A 17101-nucleotide genomic window follows, 5' to 3' on the forward strand; every position below is an offset into this window, starting at 1 on the left:
CCTTTGAGAAAACTCCGTCGATCGGACAGAAGGGGGAAGGTGTTTCAATCCCTGTCTGAATGTTTATGCTAATGTCCTCTGGTGGAGCAACCGGCAACCGATTATCGTTTAGTACGTCTTTGCCCGCCACAGTCGTGGCCAGCAATAAAATCGGCTTAGATTCAGGATTTTTTTTTCACCGAGTGAAAGTCAGCATAAGCCGTAAAACGTTTGGTAAGCCGTAGATAGTCAATAAAAAAGTGGAGGTGGTCCGCTAATCGAAGGAGGCGCTGGTCACAATTGCTAGGTTGAAAAGGGAAAGGAGTGCTTTTATCAGGGCTGTGTTTTTTTTGATAGCTTCATCACTTTTTTATACAATTTCCAGTGATCAGGTGCGACAAAGTTATATCTGGGCTCTAGCTTATATTTTAAATCTGTTCTAGAAACAGTGACGCTCTATTTTTTACTATTCTTGAATTTTGATGTTGATTCAAACTTTATAATTTAAAAAAAACTCCTGAGCTAGCTAATATTAAACCAAAATTCAGGAGGACGCTTAAAGCTTAAAGTATCAAAAATGCTTTAACCCGATACCCTCTATTTCCCCTAAAATTAGCCAATGTGGCTGATAAATATCATCACTACAACCGAAGGGGTTGGTTGAGGTTAGGACGTTGGAACTTTTGACCGCACAACATGCGGTTTTATGAAACATGTAATCAGCAGAGAAGCAGATCGTACGGGTAAACGAAGAAGAAAGCAACAAACTGCCGTTCATCAAACAGGTCCAAGTAGGCTTGCGGTTCGTGGCTTCCCCGCCCTGAAGCTGTTGCAGCAGTGCAGGGTTGGGAAACTTTTGCTTGTCGTCTTCGGTGCATAATGCAGTGGTCGGTCAGCCGATAGTGACAGTTTCTTCTTAATTTAATGATTTTTTTCGAATTCGGATTTCACGGTTTTTCTCTCTTTTCTATATTTCCTACATTTTTTACGAAAAAAAGTATACAATTTGGTCAAAACTTTGAAACTTGAACAAATTGAATTTGAAATATGTCACAATTTCGTTTTGTAAACCAATCAAATTTCTCGTAAATTTGTTATGAATTTAACATGCAGTTATTTGAAATTTGTCATAATTTTGCTAAAAACATCAAATAACTGTGACGTAAATTGGTGGAAATTGTACGCCAAATTTTGCTTAAATATTCAATTCAAAAAATACCCCCCTGAAAAGCCACTCTGTTTCGAAGCTTAATCTTCAGGGGGACTTGCCAAGCTTTGCTATTTTATAAACATTTTTTCAACGTTTCGGCCTCACTTCCGCATTTCTTAGGGTTCCAATTTTAGAAAATGATGAAAAGATAAAACTGAATTAATGATTCCCAAAACCAATTAAATCCTCCACGCCACGTCAAATAAATTACCATTTCCATCCTCCTCAAACGGTAACCCATAATACACGACCACCGCTCGCCGCTCCGAGAATCACATTTCCCATTCATCAAATTCTATTACAATTAGTCACGAATCGTCTCACTCAGTCGGCCGCCAGCGCGCTGCTGAAAACGATCCGCTAAACATCAAGAACGAAAACCCAGTTTTCCCGATAATTACCGCCATTCACGCAGTAATATATCGTATCAATGAACCGCAAACCAACCCCAGCACCGCTCCCGTCAGCAGATGATTACTGCCGAAAGGCGTGGTGCTTGCGTTCCTTTTCTGTTGTTGGTTGATGTGTTCGAATATATGTGTTTGATATCACTGTTCGGCAGCTGTGTTCTCGTTGGCTTCGCCTACTCTGGTTCAATCACAGCTAGGACCGGGTAGACGCACGGGGGCCGGTATGTTGGACTGACTATGAGACTCATCTATCAAACGCAGCAGGCAGACAGTCACGGTGAAAATCTGCGATAGACGCGTCATTCGGTGTGTGTGTGTGTGAGAAAGGATTGCCGTCCATCATTTATCTTCATCATCGTCGTCGTCGTCGTCGTTGTCATTGGCCGTGTGCAAATCTCGTTTCGAAGGGTTTCTCAGAAGAAACTAATACCTCTTTCGTATGTCGTTGAATAAAGGTTGGTACTACTAATAGAGGTCCAAAGAGTGCTTTGGCGGATAGCCGCTGCTAGTACTTGAAGGATGCAAAGTGACCTGGACAGGTTAGGTTAATAGCTTACAACTTGTAGTTGATTGACGTGTACTTTGCTGAAGTTTGTTTCGATTGGGTGAGGTACTTTTTTCAGCGGGTCGATATTCGGTTAAAAAATGGCGGTACTTTCGCCATTAATGGTTTCCAATTTAGCATCCAAAAATTGTACCTTCTCGGAACAAATATTCAAAGTACCGGCTCGCTCTACCCAAACAAAAAACGATTCGAGGGAAATGGTAATTTTTCATTCGTTCTAGAGCGGCTTCTGAAACACGGGTTTGGTAAAATTTTACCCACCTGACGACGTGAAAGCTGCGTTGGACTAAATTATGTGTCGTTGTACCTTTTGTCGGCGATCAATTCAGAGTAGCCCGTTTTTTTAAATTGACCTGAAAAGGGTAGCTACAATCTTTTCCGGTGCTGAGTGGATTCAGAAGGGAGCAATTCTTATTACAAATGATTTAATTATATTTTAGATGGAGTATTTGCCCAAAAATTCCAAAATGTATCATCACTTTCGTGGGCAGCTCAAGTCCCACTTTTAATTAATATTCTTCTTTATTTTAGACAGAAACCAGTGAAATAATTTGCCGGTCCTATTGATTACGGGGCAAAATGATATCAAGATGCTAATAATGAATTAAAAATCGTCACAAACAAGTGTGGGCAGCTTAAACGCCTCGATGGACAAAACATTTCATCCAATCATCAGATTGTGATAAATCCAAGAGGGATTATATTCAATTGAATTAAGAGGAACTCGCTTACGAGTAGTATTAAGGTATCCACCAAAGAAAGAACATGCTCTTGACGCTGCTACTTGGCCGGAAGGAATTTTATTTCGTGAATTCGTCGACTATTCAAAAACGTAAGACACAAGACTACTTCATCCTGCCAACTACGTACGGCTTCTTTCTGCCGACGGTGTAGACTCTAGGATTTGCTTCATCCTTAATGATTATTCTTGGCGATTTTCTGTGGATGGTGGTATTCCTAGGTTTTCCAAAGGCGAGTATCTTTGTATTGTACCAAATATTTTCGACCCTAAAGCTTGCCCGTTGCAGCAGCCAACCCATGATGCGGGTATATTATCAAAATGTTGGTGGACTTCGCATAAAGATCAACGATTTTTATTGTAACACACTGGATTGCCACTTCGATGTCAATATTCTCGGCTTTGGACACGGCTATTAGTTCGTCACAATTTCCTTATTCGGTTACAACGAATCTTTTTGATTTCACTACTACCACCTTTGAACATTTGAAGCGGAGGGCACAAGTTAATGTCGCTTGCACCGATCTAAAAGCAGCGTTTGATTCTATTCGGAATGCTCTGTTCAACGGCAGAAATCTCATTTGACTGGTAAGACTCTTCGTGTCAAGTTCGAGTCGAGACCTTTGTCGTGTTTCACAAACTCTTCTGGAGTATCGCAGGGTAGTAATCTCGGCCCACTATTTTTCGTATTTTACCTTAATGCTGTCATGCTGTTACTTGCAATAGGGCGTAAACTCGCTGACGATGTAAAGCTGTATTTTATTGTGCGTGATACTGGATCTGTTCGTTGATTGTTTTGGTCGGAATAAGCTCACCGTAAGCGTTCCAAAGTGTAAGGTTATGTCCTATTACCGTTTCAAACAACTACTAAATTTCGATTACATTATCAATGGTGTGGTCCTACAAACAACGGTTCAGTGATCTGGGGGTGTTACTCGATCATAAACTTTTGTTTAGCCTACACTGCACAGCTGTTATTGTAAAAGCAAACCGGTAATTGGGATTCGATGCGATGCTCATAATCTTTCACCATATTCCGATCGCTACAAATTGCTGATGCGAAGATGCGGGCCCCTTACAGCATTTATCGTACCGTCCAGGGGCTTTTATTGCCAGTCAAGCAGTTACGAAGCTATTGACGCACCAGTTCGCAGATCTGGAGCCGCATACCTTACATTACCTCGACGACACCGTCGTCCTGTTCAGGGACTTTTGAAGAACACATGAAAGTGGGTGGCCAACGTGGCGTTAAGAGCAAAACAAGCAGACTAGGTGCAGTCAGACATCAAGCAGCAAGCAGCATCATTGAAGAACAGCACTACCAGTAATGGTCCCATGTTGCTACCTTGTGGGACTCTAACTTTGTTCGTGTGCTGAGAGAAAACGTAAGAAACTAGCTGCACACGTAGGACTCTGTCAACGGTGGTCAAGCAGGAGCCTACTAATACTTTCTGGTATGCCAGACGTAGAATTCGCCATTAAGTTACGCGGTGATGCACCGATAATGCTAAACCCCACTGGATTACAGCTCAAGAAATGGGCATCAACGTCTCCCGAAGTTCTCGAGGATGTAACACCTGATGATCTAGCAATTCTGCCGTTCCACAATCTTCAGGATTACCAAGCCGTCCCCACGCTCGGTCTCATTTGGGAACTGAAGACCAATATACTCCGATTTAAGGTTCAACTGCCATTACCCGCATCTGCCATGAAGAAACGTAAGGACCCACATATACGATCCACTTGGAATATCCAACGATCACCAACGTCAAACTCTTCATGCAGCGGCTCTAGGCAGAATAGAGAAGTATTTGAATTGAACACTCCGCTCCCATCACCACTCCAAGAAGAATGCTTCGCATTAGTTGATTCAGCTGTACATTTATGGACAGATTCCGGAACTGTTCTTTAATTCGTGAGAACCCGATTCTTTGGTAGACTTACCTTGAAAGCCGAGTCACGCCAGATTCAGCTATCAACCGATATCGACCACTGGTATTATGTTTCTGATGTCGCCAACCCAGCTATCGAGGACCAAGATCCACCATGGTAGACAGGGAAACCTTGGCTATCAATATCTCCCGAATTTTACCCCGAGCCCAGCCTCGCTTCTGCACCAGCCTTTTCATTCGTTATTTCAGCTATCCCTAGCTGTGCCAAGTGACAGCTTTCGTTCAGCGTTTTCTGCATGTGCTTCAGGAAGGAGCGTCGTAACCTCTTCCGGAACAGCTACTCCCAATCCAACCGCTTACCGCACAGGTGCTCAAACACGCCGCTCTGTCATCTCGGGCCGGGTAAACTGTTCGCTGAGAAGATTTCCGATCTCGCTAGTGGCGAACGTATCACACGGTCTTCCACGCTGAAGTCGTTGAACCCATTCGTCGATCTCGAAGACCGGCTTCGGAATGCCGCGTTTACCGATGCGAGGAAACATTCGACTGTCTCCACTTGTAAGCGTCCGCTTGCTGGTCTGTTGGCTAGCTTCTATAATTTGAAGTGAGGTCCTCAAGTCCTGCTAATCACTCTCAGCTAGAAGTTTTGGATTCTGGCTGTAGAAATCTAGTCAAATCCGTCTTTTACCGTTGACAGTTCATCAGAGCACAGCCGATCTTCCTACATCTAGAGTGTCTCCAACCTGACCGTTTTCCATCAACGAAATCAACTATTGCGGACCGCTATCCGTAGCCCTATGAAGGTGTGCGTGACCATATTCGTCTGCTTCTCTACCAAGGTAATTTACACCGAGCTACTGATCAAACTGTCTACTCTGGCCTTCCTAGCAGTACTCCTTCGTCTAGTCACCCGCGGAGGAAAAGTGGTAAACTTTTACACCGACAACTCTACTGCTTTCAAAGACATTCAACAGCATGCTGAAGGTCGGTAAGGCTGATCAGAATCAGATCTTCATGCTCCGGAAAGTCATTCCATCATGAGCATCATGGCGGTCTCCTATAGAATGCCGAAGTGAAGTCAGCGAAGATAAACTTGGGTTATTGTGGATTCTTGAATTCTTGGAATGTTCGATTCTTGGACTCTCGGATTCATGGATTGTTGAATTCTTGGATTCTCAGTTTCTTGGATTCATGGATTCTCGGATTCTCAGATTCTTGGATTCATGGATCCTTGAATTCTTGGATTATTGGATGCATGGATTCATGGATTCATGGATTCTCGGATTCTTGGATTCATGAAGTAGTGGATTTTTGGATTCATGGATTCTTTTGTTTTCTTTTGGATTCTTTTAGATTCTTGGATTCCTTTGGAGTCTTGGACTCTTTTGGATTCTTAGATTCTTTTGGATTCATGGATTCTTTGATTCTTGGATTCGTTTATATTCTTGGATTCTTTTAGAGTCTTGGATTCTTTTCGATTCTTGGACTCTTTGGGATTCTTGGATTCTTTTGGATTCATTTGAACTTTTACAGATTCCTGGATTCTTAAGTTCTTTCAAATTCATTTGGATTTTTTTTTTGGATACCCAATGCATCATGTTCAGCTAGAAATATTTCCCGAGATCAACGGCTGTCAGGTTTACATCATTATTATCAGCCCTCTCGAAAAAAAATAGTTTTGCTTGAACATCTAATAATTCGCGTATTAGATAAGAGCAGTACCTTTCAGAATCATTTGAAATATCCTTAAAATAATATAGTATCCAGTACATTTGACTGAATTGGATTTAAGAAGGGTGTCAATCATCTATTTATGATGTCTACTGCTCACCCCTTTCAAATGATACTTATATTGATGGTGTTCACTGTTTTGTGGTTAGCGGAAATCGTCATCTTGGATTTCCAAAATCATCACTTTCCGATATCCCTTTCAATTGTCTGATGGTTTTACTATTCTGTGGTAACCAGAAGTCATCCTGAATTTCAAAATGACGTTAATTTTCGATTTTCGATGTCTAATGACCACCCGCTTTTAAGTGACAATTTGTGATCCTGATCACTAATAAAACATCCATTCTGACCGCATACCTCCTTCCGTTCGATGCTCAGAGTTTGGTAGCAACGTTTAATCACATGACTCACCGCTGACTGCGCGATTCTGAGTTGTTTTCCGATGTTCCGAATAGAGAAAGTTGAGGATTTTCCAGGTCCTTGCGCAAAATTAATTCGCGACGTTGCTTTTCGCGTAACGCCATTTTTTCGCCGTTTTTCGAAAAACTGACAGCAATCAAATGTAAACAATACACTCTAAACTATTTCTACAGAAATTTTTAAGAGAAACTACCCACCTATATTTTTCTCATTTCTGCAATTTTTGTGCTTGAAAAAGAGTATTACTTTTGTATTTTTCGCTCTTTCCTCAATATTTGCTATTTTTAATCATCGACCGATTCGTTCAAATTGGCCTGGGCAGAGAGCGCTCTCTGCCCCAGAGCACAAGCAAACTAGTTCGTCTAGCATCCGATTATGGAGGATGATCTTTCAATAAAATATGTGACAGAGTCACTTTACTGCCAGACAGTTCCAGTGAACCAGTTGATAATATTTTTAGATGTAAAAGGTTTGGGTGATAAATCTCCTGTAGTAAAAGGAAAGTTCTCCTACTAGCAGAGCTTCCGAGTCATAAAAAACGAGGGGGTTCGCCTGGTGCCACTGCAATGCCTTAACATAAAATAGAAATCAAATTTCTAGCCTGGTGCCTACCATGAACGAAGAAGGTTCATATTTTTAATGACAAAATATTTTCTCTGGGTCATCTTTGACAGCTCGTTCACAAACCACCCGCATGGCCTCCTGTGCCATCAGCAGTTTATTTGAATTTCGAATGTTATGGTACTCGTACCAACCAGCCTGCTGCTAACGAAGCTTTTGACAGTCGTTGACAGAACGGACACAGTCATTTCATAATTGGACATTTTATCGGCACAGCTTTTGCGATCCGGCTCGATACTCTCGATGCACGCCATCCAGCACAGACTCGAGGACCAAAACATGGCATACTCACACAGTAGGCGGGAGGAGCGACAGCAACAAACTACCGATGAAATTGCTATTGGCTAAAATCGTCATCATCATCGGACGGACGAGGGGGCGGTCGTGTTTTTTTTCGTTCGGTTTCGGTTTTTACGATATCTTGTCTAATCCTCAAGCCGTCGTCGTCGGTCGAGACCGTGAACGGAAGGCATAAACTTATGTTTTTTTCACGACGTGATAGCGTGTGTGTGTATGAGAGACTGTACAAGCTTGTCTTTGACGGAATTTCGATAGTGCTTGAAGCGAGGATTAAGATTTTATGTAAGAAGACGCAAAGTCAGCATGAAAGGGGCACTTCGATCCCCGTGAAAGTATTAGACGAAACAACGAGCGAAGAAGCGCAGTGACCGAAGAATTGACTCTGACGTTTGATGGAGTAGACGGCAAATGCGTTCGGAGAAAAATTAGACGTAAGCCAATTTTATGGATCGGAGTTCTGCGGCGGTAGAAAAGTTGTCTGGGCACCAGGGACGAGCGGTGGTTGGTGATTGAAGAGGAAAAGCTACATCTTGAACCTAATTCTAGTAGATGGGTCGTAATGTTTTGCCGCTGCTGCGGCGGCGGCTAGCTTTTTACCCGGAAAGTTTCGCTTCAATTTGTCGTCAATTTCGAGTAATGGGATGGCAAATTGGGTTCAACGTGCGACGACACCGTATTTTGCCGAGTTTCGGCAAAGTTTTGTTGTTACTCATTAAGTTAATTGATGCTACTACGGTCGGAATCGAAATTGTGACGATCCAGGCAAAGTTTGTTTTTTTTTTTTCAGTAGCACGTGAAACGTCAATCTTTCCGAGTGCTAAACAGTGTGCCATGTAATTACCCGAACCTTTCCACGGTTAAATGTTTTTCCTCGGATATTAATTTTAACTCTCCTCATAAGCTGTTTCATTAATTTCATAATCCATTCAAATTGAATGGAATCATTAAAACAGAGTGAAATTTTTACGATCAAGCTTCCCTAATCATACCGGCAAGCTAGAATCTGATTCAGTTTATGAGAGTTATCAATTGTTCGGATTAACAGAGTTACAATAAACACTTTTTGATTACTTTTCAAAAGTCAGCCAGTAAACAGTTCTTGCCAGTGAATTAAATACGGTACGAATTGTTTTCCTGAATCACTTTAAAATTTATAAATTTCCAGCTGTTATTATTTGTACTTTCCCCTTCTTTTAATTTGATCTTCAAACCTACCACAGGGTAGTCAGCTAGGACTGTAACTCTTCACATGTTTCGTCCGAAATCCTCGGATGAGCTCAGAATGTTCTTCTGATGACTGGCAACCGCATCACCATCTCAATAACGAAGAAAATCATTTTCCCTAACAACGTTCATACCTCATTAGTTACCAGAAAAAAAAACAACCAAAACCTACGCGAGGATAGGCTACTCACTTGAAGGATGTGCTACAAGGAAGCCTTCAATTTATACCTCGCCTCTGCTCGTTGTGGAGGGCCGGCACAAAATCGAAACGGATGTTCCCGAAAATGGCAGCCACCCATCATCGGGTGTCTGACGGAATCGACGAGGCTTGCCGCGAAAACCAACCGGCACCTGTGCCGCCGCCGTTCGTAATGAAATATTGGCAAAGGCGAAGGCAAAACCCACGGCCAGAAATTCGTAACGTAATGGTGTGCTTGTGTTCCTGTCGGTCGGAGGCTGCAAGATGGTACCACGAACGTGAGTGGAAATAATTTGTAACTGCGATTGGCTGTTCCGCTGAGTCTCTGCGAACGGGAAGGGTGCCTTCTGTGAAAATCGGTGGTTTCACTTCAACCAAAACAAATAACCCATTTTCGTTTGGTCATCGGTTGTAGTAGGCCATGTAAATCCAAAGAAATTTTCAACAAATTTTTGTTAGCGATTTTTTTTCTCTATGACATGGCCTACTACTTGCAAATGTAAGCCTTTGACAGCTGTTAACGTAAACGATCACGTCTCCAACACTTTATTGAGCTGTCAAATTAACGAGACACTGATTGTAAGCTCCCATCCCTGAATTTTATAAACAAATTATGAGCACTTTAAATAAAAAATCCGTTCCCCTACGGTAGCTGCATCAAACCGGCAATACAAAACAAATTTATTGTGTCGTAAATTTGTTTACACGCCGACCCGCTGAAAAATGGAAACAAGTTATGGACTGTGTGGGTGTGAGTTTAAAATAAATGTTTTTTTTTCATTTTTTTTGGCCTAAAGCTTATCAACAGCATAAAATATGGAAACGAAACACTCGCTTTTTTCCCCCTCGGGGACGGTAAGGTGTGCTCGCTCCATTCGAAGCCAGGTTTCCCATGGAAGCTGTCACAAAAATATAGCCCGTGAAAGCAGAGATTTACCGACTTTTACGAGTACCTTCCGCCGAGAGAGAGAAAGAGACAAAAAAACATATACACACAGTATGCCATGCCCAATCTTAGACGGTACGTACTCGGTCGGTTCATGTTTGTCGGATGTGTGCTACGCCCCGTAAACATCAACTTTTATCAGACCAGCAAATCTTGTCAAATGTGTGTACCCTTTCGCACGTTTTCGCTACTCGTAAAATGAAATGCACGAATGTGACAATGGAAGTTTCGGTTTTTTTATGCAGCAGAAGGGGGGGGGGGGGTAAGTATCGACAAACGAAAATGCACTTGATTTTGAAGAATTTTTCCGTATCGAGTCTCCGGTTGCAAATTAAATAGAGACGGTTGGATACTCGTAACCCGTACATCCCTTAAAGCCGTGTCAACCGGAGCCGGAGTTCACCTTCCAAAAGTGAAAGAAGGAATCAAAGCAAACATTGGAATTGATTGTCATTCATGCGAAAATAGCTCATTTCATCACCATCCTTTGGCGAAACCAGCTCCTCTAGCAGATCAGCAGTTTCTGCTCGGCACTGGAGCCGGAGCATGTATTATTCAGGCCACAGATGCGATTAGAGCTTTTGAGATTGTTCAACTTCCCAGGAGGGGTTTTCTAGATCTTCAACTCGAATGCCGGCTGCCGCTCCCGTCGTCCACCGTATGTCGTTTCGGTTCGAATTGGTGTGGATGAATGTTAGATGAACGAGGTAGAGCGAATAGCGGAAACGGTACTAATTCATCCCTTGGGAGATTGTGTGAGTGAGGCACCAGTGGAATTAGCGGAAACGTAGCCGCTATCTGTCTTCGAAGACGAATCGAAGTTTAATGATTCTTGGAATCTTCTTTTGAAATTTTCTTTTGTGGCAAAAAAAAGACTCTTCGAACGTTAGAGTGGCGTTTAAGCTGCCAAGGATTCGAGCAAAAGAAAATACCGTAAGAGGTCAAAGCTCATGGTGTTTCAAATGGGTTAAACCCATGAAATTACCATCACCATATTTATTATTTATTCAGACCATTTATTTTGATGGTTGTTAAATTTAGCGCGGATCATATTTTGTGTTATCTAGGATTTTCATGACAAATAATCAATATTATGTTGTTAGTATAAATTTAAGCAATAAGTGTTGAAATGCTTCATTTGGATGTTTATTTTATAACCAGTCGTTTGAACGTGTTACCTGGTCAGAGAGTTTTGAAACTCTGTGATTTTCACTTCCAGGTCATTAGGCTGAACTCTAATGAGTATATCGTGGTCCAGGGAGGTTCTAAAATTTTTAGTACAATTGTACTAAAATGTGGTTCCGATTCCCATCAGCTTTCTAAGGTTGCTGCTATCTAAAATCAATCGTTATATAGTAAAGCACCGATGATATCGGCCCCCAAATTGTCTGCTTCTCAGTTAGATACACAATAAAATTCGTCTGTTGCTCTCTAACAAATTTCAGTAAATACTTTTTTGGCTATATTTTTATATTAAAAAAGCAAAATATTCACAAAAATATACCATTCAGTTTTAACTTTTCACTGGAAGACCTGCTTAGAGGAACGTTATACTAAATAATTTGAAAGGATTACGAGATTATGTCTGGGGACTAAAGAGGAATATATTACCAATTTCGATTTATTAAAAATAAATAGAAATGTTCTGACTTTGTCAGCCGAAAATACACCATGGGGTCTATAAAATCGAGTCATCACTGTAGTGGATTTCGGGTGGATAAATTATAGCACTCGAAACTACCACAAACTTCGGTTAATTCCAGTACAATTGTTCTAGTCCATTTATTTGAATTCCAATACGGATACAATTGAAACATTGCGCAGACTTTTCTTGTAAAATGTCTAACTTCTTTCGAAATTCCGGAATTTGGTTCCTCCGGAACGGATTTGTTCTAAAGAGTTTATGAGAGTTCAGGAAGTTAAAGAACTTCGTGTTGTTAACTTCCGGGTCATTGAGCTGAATTAGAATTAGCCTATCTTGACCAAGAGATCGCTGGAAGCAGTTCTACAATTTTAGTACAATTGTACTAAAATATTATTTTGATTTGTATCAGTTCTCTGCGGTAGTGCCAGTATAAAAGCATTCGTTATAATGGATTTCTGGTTAAATAAATAGATGATAACACTCGTTACCGTCTCAAACTTCTTCAAATTTTAGTACAATTGTTCTAACACATTTATTTGATTGGAATACGATTTGAACATTTTTTGTAGACTCGATAAGGGTACCAAAAAGTATGATATCTCCTCTGATCGTAGATTAACTATCCGATACACCATCACTGTTTTAGAATAATGATGGCTGAATGGAAAACAACTATTGAATCACCACAACTGTATATAAAACAAACAGTTAAATGAAACATTTAAATAATAGATAAAACCGTAGATTAAAACAACAATAATCATTTATCGATGCGTTGAATCAAGATAAATTGTCTAAGAAAGAGACTTGTGTAGAATGAGTTCATTTACGCTTGGTTCCAGCTATTAAAGAATTCGTGTTTTCCGAACGCAAGATATTTTCTAGAACCCAAACCGAGGCCCAGAAAGTTGTAAGATTTCGTGTTGTGTACGTCCAGACCCTTAAACCGACCTCGGGTGAGGTTAGGATTCACGGCCGGTAGTTTGTTGATTTTTAGTACATTTGTACTAAATCGCACTTTCGACTTCCACAGATGCTCCGAGGTTGCCGAAATCGAAATCCATTCGGTATACTTCTGAAATGTGCAAATTACAATGCATAAGGTTCCGTTAGTTCCAGTTTAGAGCCGATTCTCGTCTAGGACTCAACGAAAGCAACCTGTCGAATTTTAGTACAATTGAACTTAATCATGCCAAATGGACTCTCACAGGTTCCCCAATTTTACTGTAAGCGAAAGCCACTCGTTACGCCATTAACATGTGCAAACAAGCTGAACTGTCGCTCCCAGTCAAAAACAGTGAGGAGAATTACCGTGCAAGAAATTTAAAATATCGATGCTACTTCCACGTGTTTCCGATAGTATCTAGAAAGTAGGTTCCAGTCCCTCAAACTATTTCTAGAGCCAAAACAAAAGAACAGATAGCTCTAAAATCTCGTGATTTATACTCCCAGACACAATAGCGTACTCGGACAAGTCTATTTTGGTTTAAGAATCGCTGAAAGCAGTTATTCGATTTTTAGTACAATTGTACTCAATCATGTTGTTGATTTCCGTTAGCAAATCTCATGATTAGACCGTATCTGAACAGGGTTATCCTGGTGTGAGAATCACAGGAAGCGGTTCATCGATTTTTAGTACAATTATATTCCCATACCTTTCTGTAATCAAAGTAAAGAGCGTAAATTTATTCTCCCCAAGAGAATTGCTCTCTGGACTCTCTAGAAATGGGTGGCATGTTTCTTTTCGCTCGGGTGCTGCCAGTTCAATCAAAGATGGCGTCGAAACAGCAAGCACTCCGCGAGCGTGTTGCACGGTTTCTCGAAACGCTTGATTATCGTGGAAAAAAGTTTACGGTAGACACCTTTCGAGACGAAAACGTGCCCGTGAGTACATTTCGCCGGATCCTAGCATCTCTGAGCGTGAGCGGAAAGCCGATAGCGGCCGTCCGGCGAAGATAATAACGAGGAAGAAGAATTGAAGCATTGAAAAATTTGTTCGACAACAAGGACGGAACGAGTTTGCGTGACTCCAGCCGAAAATATCACTGCCCCCATACCTTAATTCACCGAACCCTCAAGATGGAGAACAACATCTGTCGGAAGAAGATTCGGTCCCCCGAGTACACGGACGAGCAGGTAGCGATCGTGAAATCGCAGTACCGGTGGATGACGAAGAACTACCGCGGGATGTCGTTCGTGCTGGACGACGAAAGTTACTTTCCGCTCTCGAAGACCCACATTCCAGAACATGACAGCTACTATTCCGCTCTAGTGTACCAAAAAAGTTGGCGGTTCAAGAATACGAAGCAGTTGACCATCAGGATCCGGAGTTGTTTCCGGAAGATGGACGTCAGTGCCGTCCAGCGCTCTTGTGAGAGCATCGCGACTAAATGGCGTCGAACGGCTGACCAGGGCCCCTTCTCCAATATTTTTTTTGAAGAATAAATATTGTTTTTAATAAAAATATACTAAATTCGCTGATTTTTTTTTGTTTTTTAACTACATGACTGAAAAAAATCTCATTTTTAATTGAACATCCGTTAGAATAATGAAGGCTGAATGGAAAACTAACTATTGGATCACTAGAACTGTTTATATAATCAAACCCAGTTATTTGAAATGGATTTTTTAACAGTTGAATCCGTAAATTAAAACAACAATTACCAACAGCACTGAGTCAAGTTAATTTGTCGACGAAAGAGACTAGTGTAGAATGAAGTCCAAAAATTTGTGTTTCCCAGACACAAGATTTTTTCCGAAGCCCACAAATTTGTAAGATCTCGTGGTTTGTACTTCCAGACCCTTAGACCAAATTCGGGTGAGTCTAGGATTCACTTCCGGCAGTTTATCGAGTTTTAGTACATTTGTACTAAATCGCATTTTCGACTCCCACAGATGCTCCGAGGTAGCTGAAATCGAAATCCATTCGTTTTGCCACAGGAATATGCAAATCACCATACTGAGCAATCACTAAGGGGGGGGGGGGGGCTAAAACCGCGAAATATAAGTCATTCATGCTAGTTCAATAATGTTCTTTTAGGTTCAATTTAGAGGCTATTCTCGCCTAGGATTCACGGAAAGCAGCCTGTCGAATTTTAGTACAATTACACTAAATCTTGCCAAATTGTCTCCCGGAGGTGCCCCACTTTTGTTGCTAACGAAAATCATTCGTTACGCCATTACAATGTGCAAATTAACAAGTTGAACTGTCACTGCCAGTGGAGAACAGAGAAGAGAATTACTGTGCGAGAAATATTAAACATTCCACGTGTTTCCAATTGTATCTAGAAAGTAGATTCCAGTCCCAAACAATTTATTGTGCCAAGACAAAAAAAGATAGTTCTAAAATCTCGTGAATCATACTCCTAGACATAATATTAGATTTTCCGTACAATTGTACTAAACTATATTGTCGATTTCATAGATGATCTCATGATTTGCATTTCCAGACCATTAGACCGTACCCGGGCAGGCTTATCCAGACCCTTAGACCAAACTGGGGCGAGTCTAGGATACACTGCAGACAATTTAGTACATATGTACTAAATGTACTAAATCGAACTCTCATTGATGCTAGTTTCATAAGGTAAAAGAACTTTAAATTTAGATGTTATTCTCTAGATAGTTTATCGAATTTAAGTACAATTGTACTAAATCATGCTTTCGACTCTCACAAGTGCCCAATGACTGTCACTGCCAGTGGAGAACAGAGAGCAGAATTACTGTAGGAGAAGTATAAAATATCGACAGTGCTTCTACGTGTTTCCGATAGTTCCAATCTAGAAAGTTGTTATTTTGTGTATGGAGGCAGTGTCTCCGACTATTTTAAGAACTAAGACTAACACACAGATAATTCTAAAATCTCGTGATTTATACTCCCTGGCAAATAACGTACTCGGACAAGTCTATTTTTGTTTATGAATCGCTGGAAGCAGTTATTCGTTTTTTAGTAAAATTGTACTAGACTATGTTGTCGATTTCCATCAGAAAATCTTATAATTTGCGTTTCCAGGCCATTAGACCGTACCCGGATAGGATTATCCTGTTGTAAGAATCACTGGAAGTGGTTGTTCGATTTTTAGTACAATTAGATTCCCATTCAGGCGCCCAGGAAGTTGCAACCGAAAAGCCTTGTTTAAACCACTAAAAATTGAAATAAACAGGTATATAGGTAATGGAATTAGGAAATAAAGAAAGCCCCACGTCGATGGGCACACCGTCGATCTCAACTACCCACGCTGGCACATTGGCAGGATACTCCAGTATCAAAAGCTTACAACAAGAAAAACGTATTCACCATTCACAGCCACTTTCTTTTTATCTGACCGTACCTTAGTTATACGGGAAACGGCCTAGTATCGCCGTTGCAGGGGGAACAATAAAGAAGCTCTATTTTGCGATCTTTTGAAAGTGAATGACGTTATGTATCCCCTAATTTGCCAGAAGAGCGCAGCACGTAATTCTTGTTACTAGACAATGATACCAACAAGATTTCCCATTCTCATGAGTATTTCTTCTATGTGATCCTAAAAAAACTGGAGAAGTTAAAGGAATCGTAGTTTTTTTTGGGGTCTTCAGGAAATTACGTATCCTCGGAATAAAATTGTGACTTTAACGTTCACTGAAAAATATTTCAATTCGGGTTTTAGTAATATTATGGGTCATGTCAAAGAAATTTTTTGTTCGAGGAGAACAAACCTTAATTAATGGTCAATTATTTTCTTTATTGTAGCCAAATTCGTAAAAAAAATAAATTGATCTCAGGACGGCGGTAAAACACTTCTGTGTACTGTCTAGTTAGATTACTTATTGAAAACAAAGTTCATGAAGTTTCTTAATTAGTCAGATTTCTCACCTAGAAAGTTCCATTACGTTCTAAGAAGCTCCGGTCAAATTAGCCCGAAATCAGTCAGAGAAAAAGCTGCAACACAATTTGCACTGGAAACAACATCCTAGTAGGCTTTTGCTATCTTCAAAACAAATCGCTCATATCTCTGCTGGTCAAAGGCTAACACCATGCACCTTTCACCGACGCCTACTGTTTTCTTTTCTCGAAGTCAATATGCATCTACCCGCATCAATGCATCAATCTTTTAAAGCCAAGTCAAATGAACGGAATTCTGGTCGAAGTAGCCAAAGCCTCGTATCCCATCGGATCGAATCGGAAATGTTTATTCGATCTTTGAACTTTGCTTGCCATTCAAAATCATCCCGTGTATT

General features: G+C 40.8%; 1 protein-coding gene across 1 annotated transcript in view; it reads left to right on the top strand.

Moving 5' to 3' along the window:
- The window catches only part of LOC131692291 (neuronal acetylcholine receptor subunit alpha-7-like), a 257213-nt gene that overhangs the window by 133833 nt on the left and 106279 nt on the right, over positions 1 to 17101 (top strand). The gene's annotated exons all lie outside the window — the stretch shown is intronic.

Source organism: Topomyia yanbarensis, chromosome 1 (assembly GCF_030247195.1).
Source record: "Topomyia yanbarensis strain Yona2022 chromosome 1, ASM3024719v1, whole genome shotgun sequence".
NCBI lineage: Eukaryota > Metazoa > Arthropoda > Insecta > Diptera > Culicidae > Topomyia > Topomyia yanbarensis.